The sequence below is a fragment of the Cygnus olor genome, chromosome 11, assembly GCF_009769625.2.
Source record: "Cygnus olor isolate bCygOlo1 chromosome 11, bCygOlo1.pri.v2, whole genome shotgun sequence".
NCBI lineage: Eukaryota > Metazoa > Chordata > Aves > Anseriformes > Anatidae > Cygnus > Cygnus olor.
The window spans coordinates 854,317-871,565 of NC_049179.1; the positions used below are offsets into that span (position 1 = coordinate 854,317).

Here is a 17,249-nt window from a genome sequence, read left to right on the forward strand (position 1 = left end):
TCTTAAAAATATCATATACTTGTTTTTGAAGTCAGACCTTTAAAAAAACAAAGCAACGACAACAAAAACAACAACAACAAAAAAAAAACAACAGAAAGTGCCTGAATAAGAAGCAAAGAGTCCCAGTTCCCTAGATTTCCCTTAATTAATCTTATATTCCCTAAACTGTATTCTGGGCTTGTAGGCAGACCATCTGAAAGTGGAGCATTTCTAATGCCAGCAGTACCCAAGTCAGTGTCACAGAAATTGATGTGAGCTCTGTATCACTGTGATACTCTCCTGTCCCTTGCAGGGATTTGGGGATAGACAGTTATTAAGTGTGACTGGGAAATGAAATTTAAGGAGCGATCAGTTCAATGGCTACTTTTTGCTAGAGGCATGGTATGTAGTTGGTTGACCTAGGCAAAGAAAAAGCGAAAATCACCCTGACAGCATGCAATATATCAAAGTACAGAATTTCTACTGTGACTAAATCCTATCCAAAAGCTCCTTGATAATTAAAAGGATATGCTTCCATTGCCAGTCTGCTCTATTAATAATAGTCTAATCCTATTCATAAATTTACCTTTCCAAATTAATTTAATTAGGTATGAAAATACTGACTGTTCCATCACCACATTTAAGATCCTTTCTTGCGAACCTTAACTCATATAAATGTCAATCAAATCCATGTGAGTACTGAGCATGAGTAAGCCTTATCTGCATGAGAAAAAAAAATCTGGGTAAGACCTGTAACTGTTTTGGCTGGGAGGTATTGCCAAGATTTCTAAGCATGGAGTAGTAGTAGGACACCAAATACGTACAGATAAATTGTTCCCCAAAATAGCTGTTGTGGGTGTTTTATTCGAAGTGGGAACACAAGTAAATATGACCTGGGGGAACTTGTATCTATTTTTATGTGGGCTACTCTAGCAGAAATCAAGTGCTTGTTATATAGCACATAGACACCTACTCAGCCATCAGCTTCTCTGGTGCATAATTGTCCATTCATGTGCAGATCTGAAGGTTTTTACACTTTTTACAATTGCATCATTCTCAACCTTTTAGTAACTTTGGGGTTATGTAACTTCAACTGTACTCAGGCTGAGAAACCTTCATTCAGCCTCTTCTGCTCCTAGTGCTGTTGGAGTCCTGACTGCCTGTTACAGTTTGGCTTGTCCAGCTGGCAGTGGACCTGAGTCTGGGACCTGGCGTGCTTGAACAGTCCAGTGGTCCCTGTCTGAAGGTACTTCAGACTTAAACCAGCAAGGCAGAATAAGGGGACAAGAAGATATATCTGTATGACTGGTTCTTGTGGAACAGTGAACAGCTGTGTTGCAAAATACTCAGGAAGACTGATTAGCCATGCCCAGACAGGAGCATCATGCTAACATGACTCTGTTGCTTTTAGGATCTGAACTAGCTGTGAAGGAGGTGGGCAGAGATTGAGTCATGTTTCTCTGCTTGGATCCACCCTGTATGGTGAGACACACCTGGTATTGCAGGGAAGAGCTGCCTACCCCACGTCACGCAGCGCAGCTCTGTCTGCAAGAGCACCTGACTCTCCTGTTCTGTTGGGTGCCGTACCTGCTCGACCTCTTGTCTCCATTAGTGACTCACATTGCACTTTATCATCAGCTTGGCTTGTGGCGAGCACTCCACTGAACTTCTTGCCTTCTCTCAGAGCCCCAAATGGTTTAAATGTTGTGCTAATATTCTTTGTGGTGGAGACAAGTTCTTAAAATAGCTTGAGATTATCCAGTTTGGGTCTCTGTTCTTCTAGTTCACCTTACCATGCTGTTTGGGGTGGCTCAGTTTGTAATATTATTGCATAACTTCCAAGATTAATGAAAAAAACCACCAACGACAATAATATATCTTCAAACACAAGTTACATTATTCCTGTATTTGGCAAATCCCCTCTGTCCACACAGGATTCCCACGGTCAGTGATAAGACTAACTGAACCTACAGATTTTAAGAGCAGAGAACAAAATAGGCATTGTGGTAAATATCTCAGTGAGAGACATAAAAGTTCAAGTATTATCAGCATAGGCTTATCTGCAGTACACCATGTAAGCACCCAATTGCTAGGTTATTTCTGACTGTGTCACGTATTGCATCATTTTAATTGCTAACACTTCGGCATTTTCATTTGCTTTCCAAGAGGAAAGCAGCAGAGCCAGCTCTGGGCTTGGGAAGAACAAGCTACTGCCTACTTCATCAGCCTGCAGCTGCCTGCTGGGTCTGCCTGGGGCTGAGGAGATGGAGATCGGCTTTTTTGGCTTGTGCAGCACTTCTCCCTCCTGACTGCACAGGGAAGGGATGGAAGGAGTGGCAAGGTGGGGAGCAGTTTTACTGCACCAAGAGCAGCGCCTCTCTGAAGCAGTTGCTATCACCTTCCCCATCAGCATACTGGCCAGGGAGAGAAAACCCTTCCCTTACAGCTGTTCTGCTGCCCTTCCTTTCTTCTTCTGTCCTGTACAAGCAGGACATTGCCTCATTGCCTCCTCTCATGCCCATTGACCCAAGAAGGTGGCAGGAGAGAGGGGACTCACAGGTGGGTTGCAGGAGGGAAAAGGCTTTGGAAGGTGACGGGAGATAGACCCTCCTTCCCGTAACCATACTCCTGCCTGCAGGACTTGGAGGCCTCTCGCAGCTTCCCTCACACCTTATTGCATCCTGGTGGTCTCTCTCCCTCTCTTTCAGGGCTTTTCCAAAGTATTCTTCCTGTACATATCCTCTCGGTTGGCCTAACAAATCACTGCCCCTTTCATGTTCACTTGGGCCATCCCCCATAACCTGCAATGCTCAGCCACAGCTTTCCCAGAGCCCTGCTGGCTGTCCCAGCATCCCATACCTTCCAGGCTGGCCAGAAACTGGCCAGCCTCTCTCTGCCTCCTGAGGACCCACCCTGCTGTGGCTAGCCCAAAGTTAGGGAAGTCCTTCATCTGAGAACTCTTATCCAGACAGCCTGTTTTCTGAATAAAGATGTGTTTTTCACAATTGTGTTAATCCTTTTGAAGGTGTTTTCTACCTCACAGTTAAATTTGACTTGTAATTGCAAAGTGAATGAGCTTTGTCCAGGTGGTGGATGTTCAGAGAATAAAATTGCTTGCTGGGGCAGTCTTCCTTCATAAAACCAGGGGTTTTAAAACCTGGGATTATATCTGAAACAACTAGAGATACGGGTGAAAAAATACAGTATTAGCAATCAGAAATGCTCTTATTCACGACTGTGATAAGTGTTTAGGAAAACAGAGATCTTAAGGGAAGAAAGAAAGATGGAAAAGCTTGTGGGCCAAGATAAAGGCAGGGACATCACTTACCAACAACCATCATTGCCAGAACAGCCTCAGTTTGTAAAAATAAAAATTGTCAATTAAGGTAGAGTTGGATGGCGAGAAACAAAGAATAAAACATCTCCCCACACCCTTTTTCCCAGGTTCAACTTCGTTCCTTCATCCTGCCCCACCTCCAAGTGGTTCAGGGGTGGGCAGTGAGGGTTTGCAATCAGTCTATAGCAGTTCTCTCCTCTGCTCTGTCCTCTTCACACTTCGCTCCTGCTCCAGCGTGGGTCCTCTCCATGGGCTGCAGTCCCTCAGGATAAACCTGCTCCAGTGTGGGCTCTGCAGAGGAACCTCTGCTCCAGCCCTTGGAGCACCTCCTCCTGCCTGAGTGGGCTGCTGCCCACACTTTCTCCTCGCCCCTCACGGCTGTGCTGCCTTTCCTCGGGCAGGTTTCCACAGAGGCCCCTGGTGGTCCCAGCTGTGCCCTGTTGGGCAGCTATGCAGCCTGCCCAAACCGGCCAGAAGCAGCTGTGCCCAGCATGGGGCAGCCCTGGCCTCTTCTCAAGGAGGCCACCCCCCTGCTGCCAAAACCTGGGCAAGGACACCCAATGCACTTGGATGCTGGAGAAACATGTCTACAATTGCTGAATGTGCAGATTGGCAAACTCAAGAGGTATTTGGCTGCTAACAGTTTGGTTTGGGAACTGCCTGCTTGCTTCTGAGAAAAGCTGGACTTGATAACTATTGCCAAGAATACCTACTTGTAACCAGCTAAATACTGCCCTGGGGAGCTGTGGGAAAGAAACACTGACCGAAGGGTGCCAGGTCACCTCCAGGGACACCCAGTCCCGGAGGGAAGGTCCTTTGTGCAGAGAGGCCTTCACCACACAGGCTTTTTGTGCCTCTTCCTCGTCACCAGTCAGGAGCTGAGCGGGTGGGAGTGAGCAGCAGGCGGTGCATGTCCGCTGTGTGTGGTTAGTCCCACAATTAGATGTCACTGCTGAAGCGGGTGAAACAGGCCTCTTGGCAGCAAGTCCAGCTTGACTTTGTTGAATTGGTGAGGGCTCTAACTGCTGGCAAGGTCAGCAGTGAATGTGTCACTAGGCATAGAGCTTGTTCTGGGTGGATCGACGGTCACTCCCTCACCGATGAGCCATGGTGACCTGTGCCTATTGCCCAGCATTGCTGGGAGAAGATGGCTACAAAACAGCATATTTGTGGAGATAGTTTTGCTGCAAGGTGGTTATCAACATCCTGAATGTGATGACAGCAAAAAAACCGCTATATTGCTTTCTGTTCTGGTTACGTTTCTGAAACATGGGTGGAGCAGCAAGAGAGGTACTGGCTGTGTAATGCCACTGCTTTTCCTCCAGTTGTTGTGCCCAATTCTTTAATTTTTGCCACATCAGATTTACCAAAAGCCATTTTTCATTAAGTGCAGCAAAGAAGTGCAGTCCTTCATGTACACAGCAGATTTCAGTAGGAAAGCGCGTGTACCATAGATCATGGAGCACGCTTTATAGCACCAGAACATACCAAATGCAACTGGAGCATATAGGGAGTATTTGAACACTGAGGTAGCCAGGGGAAGATTGCTTACTCAAATGGATATTGACTATTTCTCTTGCCTCCCTATCTTATCAGAACTATGTTTTACTTGCTCAGTCTTACTTTTATTGTGTTGTTTTCTCACCACCTCCTACCTCTCTCTTTCCCACCTCTGAATATATCGCATATTTTGTTTTCTATAAACTACAACATTGCTCTTTCCTGAATTTGCATGCCCTCACTTGATATTTTTGGACCTGGATGGTAAAAACTATGTTCTATAGCTTTATGTATATCCTGCAGAGAAAATATGCTGGGATGTTACAACCTGTTATTGCTGCTCCCTAGCTTGTATGAGCTGTGAGATGAGTTTAAAGGTGGTCCTTTCACTATTGTGGATGCATGGTCTGTTCTCAGTTCTGGCACAGACATCGATGGGAATAAGTCATTCACGGTCACGCTCTTAAAAGAGCTCTCTGCTTTTCTTTAGCCACTTAAATGTGGTAGCTGGCTGTATCCAGCAACCACAATAGGAGCTTTGAATCCTTTTGAAAATTTTCATTTTAGTACTTCCCCTTTTTTAAGGAGGCATTCTGAGGCATTTCGAAGTGGCAGCTACAATAATGGTGAACTAATAAAAATGGTGGCATCTTCAAAGTCCTGAAATGAATTTAGAGAGTTCAGCAAGGTTCCCTCTCATAGCCGTTTGTTGTGAGAGGATTAAAACTTAAATGACTTAAGAGGCTGTTAGGAAGGCAGAGCAAAATGCAGCATTTTTCAAAACAGGAAGTAGAGCAGAACAATTACTGTTTAATGATACTGGAATTGGAAAATGTATGATGAAGCAGGAGTGTCAAGTTTACTGTGCAGATTGCTACTAGGGCAGGATGCTTTCTGGCAGAGTTTACCCAATTTCTGTTTTTCTGCTTATACATCTATCCTGGCGATACAAAAAGATTCCAGTAAAAGCTAATCCAATTCTTGGAATCGCCCATTTCTCCCTCCCTTTGCCAATCTAAGGCTTGTTCACGGCGTTGCTTCAGTTTTTTCCGCTTCAAGGCCAGCAAGATGGTGCTCTTGACATAACAGAATGCTGCAACCCCTTACAGGCTAGTTGCTGCCATGGGATAGTCCTCATTAGGTGAAATAACCCAGAGGTTGTCACTGCATTGCAGCTTATCCTTTGACAATGCTGCCTTTACTTAAGCAGCATTGGTTAAGACAGATTTTTTCTTGCTTTGAAGATCATTATATCAAATATCAGTCAAACTAATATCACAATTTCTTAGCACAATTAGTGGCTGAAAAGACAGCACAGGACCCCAACTTCCACAAGATTAAAATATCATTATTTGTTTTCCAATAACCTCATCCAAATTGACATCAAGATTAGCTTCATCTGAACCACACATAATCTCCTGTTCTACTTTTTATTTTCTCTTGTATTTTCTTTCCATGTAACCTAAAAACCTGATTTTAAATTTTGCCCTCAGTAAGGTATGTGTTCCAGGCATTTTATTTAAAAAATTGATCATTTTCCATGGTAGTTTTGAAAAACAAGTCTATTTTGAAATTCTTCTATGTGTACTAGCTTAAATGATCTGCATCTGTCTGTGTTTACTGTTCATTCACTTGGTGTATTTATGTGGAAGGAAATTTTCTATCCTTAAAAACATATCTATGCCATCTTCAAGTCTTCTACATAAAGTTATAATCCTTTGCATGTGACATTGCAGTTTGGTGCGCAGATGATGATGACATCTTCAGCAGAAGCCTGGCTTCAACTGGGGAATCAATGCCTTGAGCAGACGAGGTCTCAGAAGACAGGTGTTCAGCTTGAGTGGGAATTTTTGTAATAAAGATTGACAGATGAGAAAATACAGAGATTTAGGGTATGTGGTGTGTGAGCCAAAAAATCGTATGTGCAGGCAAAGTGTGCCATGATTATTCATCCCTTCTTGAAACCTTCTGTAGGTTAAAAATGCTCTTAATTCAAAGTGAAATGGATTTTGAATATTTGAAGTATGCTAAATTGTTCAGGCAGGCACTTAACAGTGATGTTCCTATTCACTTCTGCACTGACACTGCCCTACCCAATTAACAATGCAGGCAGGATGACCACAGGGTTTTTTTCCCTCTAGGATGGCTGGTGCTTTTGGCCATTTTTGCCTTTTGTTGCAGTTTTTCTATACTGTGTCTTTTCCATTTTCATCTGACTTCTTGTTGTAGCTCTGTGGTTTTCCTGAACAGTATTTTGTAGTCCCGATTTTTACAAAGTGATTCTAGAGGTTCAGTGTGCTCTTTCAAAATCATAGCCAGCTTAGATCTGGCGGAAGCCTTGAAAAAAAAAAAAAAAAAAAAAAAAGTGGTGTCTTTTTGTCAGGTTTATTTTCAAGAGAGCAAAGACTTGCAGTGAATATCATTGTGGAATTGAAATGTAAATGTCCGTTTCCTTTCTATAATCCCTTGGAAGAAATTGAACTGTACTTTACGTTAGCTTTTGCACAAGCATATCGTGCTTGGGAATTTACCAGCTCTCTGGAGAGAATTGCCTTTAGTTTAAATCAGAACACCACACTGTTACTGGGTCTCCCATAATTCTGACAGTGAAATACACCCACGTCCGCAAAGAAGCAGATTTTTCTTCATTGTCACCAAGCTCAGTTAGTGTCTCTTGTTTACTGAAGAGAGAAGCCAGACTTGCTAAAAAAGTTGTGATGTTTAGCAGCATTAGTTATAGTCACTACATCACCCTGTTGCCTTGCTTTCTGCCTTTGCTCGCTGACAAATGACAGAGTCGTACAAGCAATGTGTAATTTTGCTCTGTTTTGATAAGGGCAGGATCTAAGTGAAAAAACATTTTTCAAGTCAATGCAAGCAAGTCATTGACTAAGAAAAGGAGTCAGTGCATTCAGGTAACGCAATACAAGCTCACCCTCTTATTTCTAAACTAAGGTTTAAACATACTTGAACAGTTTCATATTTTGAACTAGGTGATGCAGCTTTGATTTAAAGATAAAGAGATGGGGAACTGCCACTTCTGCAGTGACACCTGCTATCCTGTGTGTCTTTTCTGTGTGTTGTGCACAAAGATAGCTTTGGTCTAGCAGCCATTTCACAGAACCCAGTGTAGTGCTGGATCCTGCAAACACACAAAGTTGAAAGAGATCTGATGCTGATACAAGGCAATGCCCTCTTCTTTTTTACTTTACAGGCTGATCCCCAAGGTATTCCTTATACACCGATAACTTTTTGTTTCTCTGCATGTGTTTGCTACAGCAAAGGTTGGGTTTAAGATGGGACTCAGGGTGAGAGAGTAAAAAGGTTTAAAGAGTACTTCTGAATTGAAACTTTGGGGATTTTTTTAGGGACTAGTCATTGAAGGGGTCAGGAATCCAGCTTATTACTTGCAGAGTTAGAAGAGGCTGCTGTGAACCGAAGTCTATACCTATGTTCTGTTTTCTCTAGTGGTAGGTTGTCTTAGGGCTATTGTAGGGTTAGATTTAGGATTAAAGTTTGGGACTGTGGTGCTGAAAGTGTCTTAGGAAAATGAAGCCCCTTATGTTTTACTCCAAGGATTGATTTTTCTGGCCTAAATTAATGTTTGCTTTGGTTTTGGATTTTGGAAAATTGACACAGTTTTAGAAAATCGGGGTTTAAGATTCCAGTTTATTGTTGGGTTCTGGAGAGTACACAAAGGTAGGAGGTGGCTGGTGCAGTAAGTGCTAATGTCAGCATTTCCTGAGTTTGGGGAACAGTTCTGTGGGTATATCTGAGGATATAGCTAAGTGCTAAGGAGATGACTTGGATTTATTTATTTATTTATTTTTTAAAGCCATGCTAGCTGACTAGGTAAAAATATTGGCTTCTCTGCATCCAGTCTAAGGATTGTACCATGCTTATTCCTATCTCATCGAATGATCTTTAGCCCGAGGAAAAAGCGAGGAACCAAATGACAGCTGTGGCTTTTCAAAGTCATAAAAGAGGAAAATATGTGTGCGTGTACTTATTTATTTATTTCTCTCTCCCTGTTCTGTATTTTATGCTGAGGCTATGAAGCTTATTGAACTTTTTTTTGAGCCCTTAAGGTATATCCAATGTCACTCAGACATCAAAGCTCCAGAGCTGAAATGGAAAGAGAACAACCAAATTGCATTTAAAGGTTAATAAAATAATGCTTGTGTTTTCTGTTGTCACAGAATACTAAAAAGCAAAACATTACCTTCATGTTTACAAAGGCAAACAGAAAATATAGAAATGTGAAGTCAGATGTGATTAGCTTAGCCTTTGTTCTAAAAATGATACATCCTTATGTTATATCAGGGACAGGATGGGTTCTTGAAGCTGTAAATTTTTGTTTTGCCAGATATTAAATGATCTCAGTGGCCACTGATAACTCTATTGTAATTTATGAGAGTTTATTACTTCTAATTTAAAACTAAATGTTTAATACAAGAATTTCCTATCTTTTTTTTCTTTGGGAATCTGGCTGGCTTTTGTGTGAGTAAAGCTGCTTGAGTATCATCCTTATACTTCACATATGGGCTATGCTTATAGTAGGCTCAAAGAGTAAATTAAGGTTATAGCCACACAACAGAATTGCATGAGTACAATCAGCCACCTTGACTCGTATGGCTGAGTTTAACTTTGGTCTTGCTCTGTCCTCAAAGCACAGATGCAGTTCTGCGGGAGTAGCTGAGGAGCGAACAGAGCTTGCAACTTGGAAGCTATACAGTGTGTGAAAACAAGTTAAACCCCTTGAAGACTTACTGGTCCTTTTAAAGTTTTATACTCCTCTGATACGTTTTGAGTCTGGTACAGCAGCTAAACGTTTCTTTCCTATGGCTTGTTACTCTGCAGGCCAAAAACCCCACATCACTCAGTGTGATCAGGCTCCTCTGGGACTTTCAGTACTGTCACTCACATTATTCATGAAACAGAGGTCACTGAAGTCTAGGAGAGCAGAAAGTATTAGTAGAGTGATCACAGCTTGGGAAGTCCGCTGAATTAGTTGAAATTCCTCCTGTGGTGAGGTCCTAGTACCAGTCTGGCTGACTCAGTAGCCCTTGGGTCTTGCTTAAAAAAAAGAAAGAAGAAAACACATCATGGTAGCTTGGAGGCCCAGCTGAGTCCAGTAAGGAGAATACTGGCAAAATATGCAATGCATTTAATACTGATTCTTTTTTCCCAGGAGTATTTTAAAGTGATCTGTTATATGCATCTGCTTGTTCTATTTCTGTTTCTTAGCCTGAGATTCCTCACACAGGAGGCAATAACCCTGCATCATGTTAGATCATATCATGTCACATTGAATGTTGGCCTTGGCTGACATAACATGACATGCTACAGTTGAAGTAATGTAATGCGAGCCAATGTATCATGTGTTTAATGTTAATCTGAAGTTATTATCTGTGAACATAGCAAAAGGTTTGGATAGCATGTTGTATGGATCTGCACCCTTTTCCTCAGGCAGTCTGAACTGCATGTGTTTGAGCTAACAACCAAAAACAACAGAGAGGAAGAAGCAGGGCAAATGCTAGACAAGCGTTTCCATGACAGTTAGTAATAAAGATAGTAATGAGTTTAGTATGGGTCTGCTGCTAATCTTCTAAAAGAGACTCTATCCCCCTTGACACCTCCATAACCAGGATAGAAGTGTGAGCACTCAGTGGGAGCACCGGACATCAATTCATTTCATTCTTTGGAGTTTTCAATAGAGAAAGCTGTCTGAGTAGATTTGTTGCTGTAGGAATTGCTGAATATATTTATTGGTGTTACTCTAGGTAAAAGTTAATATAAATGCTGGGCCCTATGAAATTAATCATTTTTATAAGATTTCGTATGTTCATGTTCCTGCTTGATCTCTTAACCTAATGCCAAATTGTGCCCAATGCTATGTAGGTGGATCTGTTTTTTTTTTTTTTTTTTTTCCTAGAGAGATTTAGAGAAAATACTATGTATTGCCTTGGAAGGTATTTTGTAAATTATATGTCAGATTAAAGCATGCCTGTAAAGTAATTGTTTGACTTTAAATCTTTTAAAAATAATGTTCAGTGCTAGAATTGTCTATTGTTGTTTCTTCAATGGGTTAGCAATGCTCAGAGCCTGTTTCTGTTTCTCCCATCATGTGTCCCTGTAACAGGATGATGTTCTTTAATGCGATCATTGGCTGGCTGACTTCTTTTTGCTGCCTTCATTCTTACTCAACTAGTTCTAACTGACAGGGAATATTGTTCTTGACTTGTTGTTAGGCCAATATTTTCAGTCCTTTGTGCTTATAAATTAGCCTTCTAAAGATGTAATTGTGCATCTGCTTTGGTGAAAGTACTAAGCAACCCAAGCCGGAAACATTTTGGAAATGAGCTGAGTGTATCTAGTGGCCTAATTTGATGAATGTTGGCATACTAATGTGCTACAGATGATAATCAAACATTGTTTTTTATCAAATAGGAGAAAAAGGGACTCAAAAAAGGCACCTGAGCACACAGGATTTTTGAGTGCCGTAAATCTTGAATTCCATAAATCAGGCTTTGGAGTACTTTAGTGCTCCTAATAAGAAAAATGGATGGAAGCTTTATCTTCTTCCTTTGGAGGAAATGACTTTCCTTACTCTGAACTGCCCTTTGATCATAGGTCAGTGCTGCATTCTTGGCTATACTGAGCCCCATCGTGCTCACACTGAAAATAACTAAAACTTCCCATTACCTCTAGGAGCACAGGTCTAGGCCATAGCTAATAGAGTAGCAGTGTTAGTGGGTGAAACTTTCTCCTATATAATCTGAAAACCCTCAAGACTTTCCTAATTAAAATTATTTAATGAAAACTACTCTATGTCTTATGTCCTCTTAGTTTTCTCTATTTCAGTTAATCTTTAAAACCGCAGGCTGGTGATAGAAATATTTGCAAAAGTTCATAGTAGAAAGAGCAGCACAGTCGTTGCCTAATAAGATGAAGTAAAGGATGATAATTTGTCATCCTCACTGCCAATGTCCTAAACAAGTAATTAAAAAGAAATAAAATTATATGTTTTCTCTCAGTCTAACTAGACTCAGATATGTTGCAGACTTCCCCCAGCCAGGTTTAACTAGCAAGCAGCCGGAAGAAGGTAACGGTGCAGTCTGAGCGCAGTGCTGTAAGGTATTGTGGGGCCTCGATCAAAACACAAGAGGTGAAGCAGCGTAGCAACAAATTTGCAAAGAAAGTAAAGGCTTTTTTAGCCACATAGATTTCCTGCCTTCTATTTAAAACAACATCAGGAGATGGACAAATTCATTTATTTTGGCAGAATTAAGGAGACTTTGAGATTGTCAGTTGCCAGGCTCAAGTGGGTCATCAAAGCACTGAACTCAAAATCCTAATGAAAAAGCTTTGAGGCATTTAATCTAACATGAAATTGGGAAACAATGGAGAAAGCAGGTAATTTTTGAACACTAATTTCCAGACAGGAGCATCATCCCAGACATGAATGCAGCCAGGAATAGAGACATTTTCTTCAAATGTCAAGCTGAGGCATACGCTGACAGTATTGCAAGGGCAGAACTATTGTGGATGAATCTTCAGCTCTTTAGTACATAAATCAGCAGTTACACTAATTAAATATATAGTGAGAAGAGGGCTCTAGCCTTTTCTAGGCAGCATTTCTCAGCAAAAGGGATATCAGTTGAATAAAATACTGGAGGAAAGGCCATAAAATGGCACGCGGCAGATTGTTGATGACACCTGGAGTTGCCAAAGAAGGATAGAGCGGGTGCGAGGAAGAAATTGCATTTCTATGTACAGTAACCTCTGACCAGCCAGATAAATCATGGCTAGTCAGAAGTTATTCTGGGGCTGCAAACTCCAGGGCAGTGTGTGAGGCAGAGCCACTGAAGCTGTTGTGATATGTTTTCTACTTGGTGAAACTGTACAAAAAGATGAAAAGAAGCTTCCTGAGAGAAATAGGATACTGGAATTAAGGGAGCTTAAATAAAAATTCAAGGGGGTCGGGGAAATGAAATTTGTGCCTTTTCTCTCACTAGTTTATTCTCTCTGTGAAATTAGTAATACCATGAACAGACTGCAAGAGCAGCAGTAGCAAGTATTGAGAAAGTTCAAGAGCAGTCCCTTTACAAGGGGAGTGCTAAAGGTCTGAGGAAATTAATGTCTCTACAGTTGCAAATCCTTTGTGGAACAGAATACCTTGCATGACTGGTTTAGAAAATATATATAGTGACAGGAGAGCAAGTAATTCACTAGAGCCTCCATCCCAGAGCAAAGTCTAATATCACAAGTCTCCCCACCCTTGCTAAGTCTCAGTGAAGTCAGCATGACTTTTTTGCAGACATCCGTCATGGGAGTGGGTCTAGAACAGGAATAAAACCAAATGTCTCCGGAAGAATGTTCCAGAAATAACGGGACTGCATTTGGAAGAGCCCATGATGAGTTTCACTGCACATCTCTAGTCTATTGCATGTGTCCTCGGCCCTCCCCAAACAACAAAAATACCAAAAGACCCAGAAAAATCCTTCTCCCCAAATACTTTACTGATGCTATTCTCTTACTCCCCTTCCTTTGTTTGCCATTTTAATTTTTCATACTTGTAGGTGGTAATTCAACTGCCCATGGGTATGTGCTACTGCAGCCTGCCGATTGCTGAGGCACGTTGTACACAAGGGTCTGGGCTTGGTCCTGCCAGGGCATTGCTGCGGTGCTTCCCCAGCCTGCAAAGGTATTGAGCAATGCCTGTTTCTTTCTTTCAGTCACTGACATTAAAAAAGTACTTTCTAGCAGAGAGACGCTGAAAACGAACCTCTTCCCCCTGCCTTGAGTTAGCTTTGTGCTCTGGTGGGAGGCAGTAGGGTGTAGCGAGGATCACCTGCAAGAAGCTGCGCCTCAGAAGTGGACAGTGCCCTGTCCTGCAGGTAACAGACCTGTCCTATCAGTTTCATGTTGGTGTGTGCATTTTGGCAGTGATAAATATTGCCCATTTGCAGAGCATCTTCTGTCCTGAAGGATCCTGAAGTCTTCATAGCACAGTTCATGTGTAGGACTGCAAAAATTCAGTTAAGCTCTCCTTAAGATGGTCTGAAGTTGCTCACCTAAAGCCCTCATAAAAACACGTTCTCAGTTTTTCAAGTCTGACTTGAACGTGAAGGTGGAATTAAAAATATACAGGCACTGCATTGCATTGCAAAGATAGGAAAAAGCAGATGGATTTGCTTTTTGTGTGTGCTCAGAAACAATGAAAACTTGTCGATATTTTTTCATTTGAATTTTCATGAAGAGCTAAGAAACTCTGCTGATGCTGGAGGGGGCAGGAAAATGCTGTGTCTTTACTGACAGAGAAATATTTGAATGGTTATTGACAAAGAGCACAGTGCATGGAATGTGCTTGGGCTAAGCAGAGTGGAGATGTTTGACGTATTGGCAATACAGCACAGGGTCAGGGGCTGACAGATTAATGTTGTGTTTCACAGTCCAAGCGAATACTCATTGCATGCCTTCGTATGCTCTTTGTTATTGCACACATTTGGAAGGACAAACTGGCTCTGGGTTGGTTAAACCTGTGCACCGATTTTATCATGAAAATGGCTTATTTTGGTTTAATCAATTAGGCACAAGTATAAAGTAAATCTAAATAAGCTATTCTTAGACTGAATTGAGAGCGTCATGCAGGAGTTTGCACTATTTTAATTAAAATCAATTAAATTTCTTAACCGAATTCAGGGCAATGGTGAGTGCAGGAAGGAGGGAGTCATTCCCAGTGCAGGGACTTGCAGCAGCCTTCGAGCATGACCACTGCAGCTTAACCAGGAGCACATGTCACGGCCAGGCCCAGTGGCTCTGGGTATGCTTGGAAAATCTTAAGGCAGGAGGGAAAGATTATAAGGAGGAAAAAAAAAAAAGAACAACACCAACTCACAGACCCCTTAAAACCCCACCTCTTGGCTTGATGCTCACCCTGGCTGCCTGCTCCCTGGAACAAGTAAGAGAAAAACTCTGCTTCCAGCAGCAGAGACCAAGAAGCCAGTGGATACTTTTCAACCCTACACATACTGTTAAAGAATGGGAGGTAAAGGAATGAAATGGAAAACAGATGATAGACAGAGGCTGGCGAGAACAGAAGGAATGCAGAGCAGGCAGCCTGTTTGTCTCAGAGTAGCCGACACACATGCTCATGGAAGTAGCCAAGCCTGTCGGCAGCAGTGTCTTAAAATAATGGAATAGTAAAATGGAATAGTGATGCCTCTCTTCTGGAAAGTGCTGAGCGCTTTGGCTTTGTTGTATTGCTGCAGTGTCGGACTGAGCCCCTGGTAATACGCATTTCACATAGCTGTGCAGCCAAGGACAAGTGCGGTCCAGGGCAGAAGTTTGCATGGGAGGAACCTGCAGAATGCAGTTGCACACCAGTGCCTGCAGTGCTTGGACAGGCACATGTTTGAAACAACCCTGGGGGTTCACAGAAGCAGAACACAATCAGAAAGCTCCAGCTGCTGAGCTCGGATTTCCAAACCCCTCTAATACCTGGTCTAAGGGTAGTTCTATGGATTTTTTCTGTGTTGAACCGTGTGCAGAGACTTGCACATGTTTGTAAGTTTTGTAACCAGAGCTGTTGTTTTCAAGGCAAAGAGCTCTTCCCTGTGTTGTACATCCTTCATAGTTGAGGAGCAGACAGTAGCAGATTTATGATGAGAAATTTTCTTTTGCTGGTCCCAGATCATATTCCTTAACAAGCACTCACAAATACCCAATCTAAAGCTAGCAAAGCGAGAGCCCACAGTGGGAATGGCCATGGGATTCAGGTACCAGCACACTCACTGGCAAGTTGGAACTGATGTGATGCCTTTTACAAAAATAACGTGGGTGGGTACAGACCCCCCTCTTTGAGGTCCAGGCAAGTACAGATGCGAGGAAAACACAGGGAGGAGTTAATCCATGCTCCCTTCAAAACACAAAGCAAAATGAGCAGTGTTTGATTACAACCATCTGACTGCGAGACATGGCTGGCTGGCTGAGCTAGGAAGGCTTTGCTTGGAAAAGACACCACCTAGCTCTTGAGTGAAAATAGCTGGAGCATGCTGCAGTAGCTATGTAGCTGTAAGTGCCCTAAGGGGCTTGTACCACCTTAATACCGCTGTGTGTCTTCCTGGTGATCCCACTGTTAAACAGCTCAGGTGAACAGAATGAGCTGCGATGGCATTTAAGGCCATTTTTCTATCAACATAGCACTGTTTCTCTTGGGAAACATCCTTGTGTTGCTGCTCCAGACAGCCTAACTAACCCAAATAGCTATGTTGGTAGAGGAGCTGTCTGCAGACCTGGCAAACACCCAACCTGAGCAGTGGGGCTGCACTGCAGCAGTGCTGAGCACCACCTGCCGCGGCAGGTACTGTTCCAGGGGCTTCAGCCCTTTGCACTCAGACCTTGTGACTGCAGCCTGGCTGCCACTGAAGTCACAGAGTGTTTGCCATAAACATCAGTAAAGGTCACCCCTAAATCATTTAGATGGCCTCACCTGCTCGTTTCTATCCATCCCCATTCCCTAAAGCCCTTCGGAGAAGGCTGAATAGTGGTTCACTGTTGCCATCCCTTCCTGTGCTTGCTCTTCTCCATGGTGTCTGAGCAAGTCACCGGTCCATTCTCACATATAAGTATTTTGAATAGAAACTATTCAAAAATTGTTAAAAAACATATTTTTTATTCAAAGAAAAGCAACTGATTTAGGCAAGAAAATTTTCAGTTTACTCTCAAGCCTTTGAGAACTTATTGACAGAATATGCAATTAAAAAAAATAAAAAAGAAAAAAAGAAAGAAAATGAGTTTCTTCCCAGGATCTTTCATAAAGAGGCCTTGTCCAGATCAGAATTTAGGAAATGCAGCCTATTTTCTGAATCTTGCAGTTGAGGTCAGCCTGTCTGTGATTGCGAGTATCACTAGACTTTGGCACCGTGCTGCTTTAAGCCCTAGGGCATGCGTTTAAACTGTCACATACAGTGTGTCTCGTCCTGACATCTTCTGTAGAAGTGAAGGATAATACGGCACTTGTGCTGCAGAATAAGACAGTTCTCTCTCCTCAAGCATGAAAATTGTCTGCAAATTTCAGACTTGTTTTCCTTGATTGTGGCTGCTAATCAAGGCAAAAAAACAAAGTTCATTTTACCAGGAGAAGAACAATGCTTGGCAGTGTAGTGAATGTTAATGCAGTTAATTATTCCTAATGCTGTGCCTGTCGTCTGAAGAGTTCAATATCTCTAGACAAGGCTTTAATGATCCTGAGCCACCCTATGATTTCATGCAGGGAATATTGTCTCTTTGGGCCAGTTTGTAAAAAAAACTGTCCCTCTGCTCGCTCTCTACCTCTGCTTTGTGGCATGTTACATCTGGCGTGGTAAGGTGGGGTGGGGGTTCTTAAATGCCCTTCATTTTGTTTCAGAACTGACGGTTCTATTGTGCT

At 42.3% G+C, this 17,249-nt stretch overlaps 1 long non-coding RNA gene across 3 annotated transcripts in view; it reads left to right on the forward strand.

The window, feature by feature from the left end:
• The window catches only part of LOC121076304, a 129,653-nt gene that overhangs the window by 70,829 nt on the left and 41,575 nt on the right, over positions 1-17,249 (forward strand). The gene's annotated exons all lie outside the window — the stretch shown is intronic.